We start from the raw sequence: 211 nt of genomic DNA on the forward strand, positions 1-211 counted from the left end.
CCGTTTCCCATACTGTGAGACCAGAAGAATACCGGAAGCTATTTCCATCAGGGACTCTTAAGTCCAACAGCCCCTTGAGCCTCTCTGGAGCAAGGCAGCAGTAACAAAGGCTGTGTAGGTGGGGGCAACGCACACAGTCTCTCGACCTGTCCCTTGGCCCTGTCCCTGGGGATCCACAGGCTTAGCGTAGAGCATTTGTCCTTCCCCTGTC

The sequence above is a fragment of the Mastomys coucha genome, unplaced genomic scaffold, assembly GCF_008632895.1.
Source record: "Mastomys coucha isolate ucsf_1 unplaced genomic scaffold, UCSF_Mcou_1 pScaffold22, whole genome shotgun sequence".
Taxonomy (NCBI): Eukaryota; Metazoa; Chordata; class Mammalia; order Rodentia; family Muridae; genus Mastomys; species Mastomys coucha.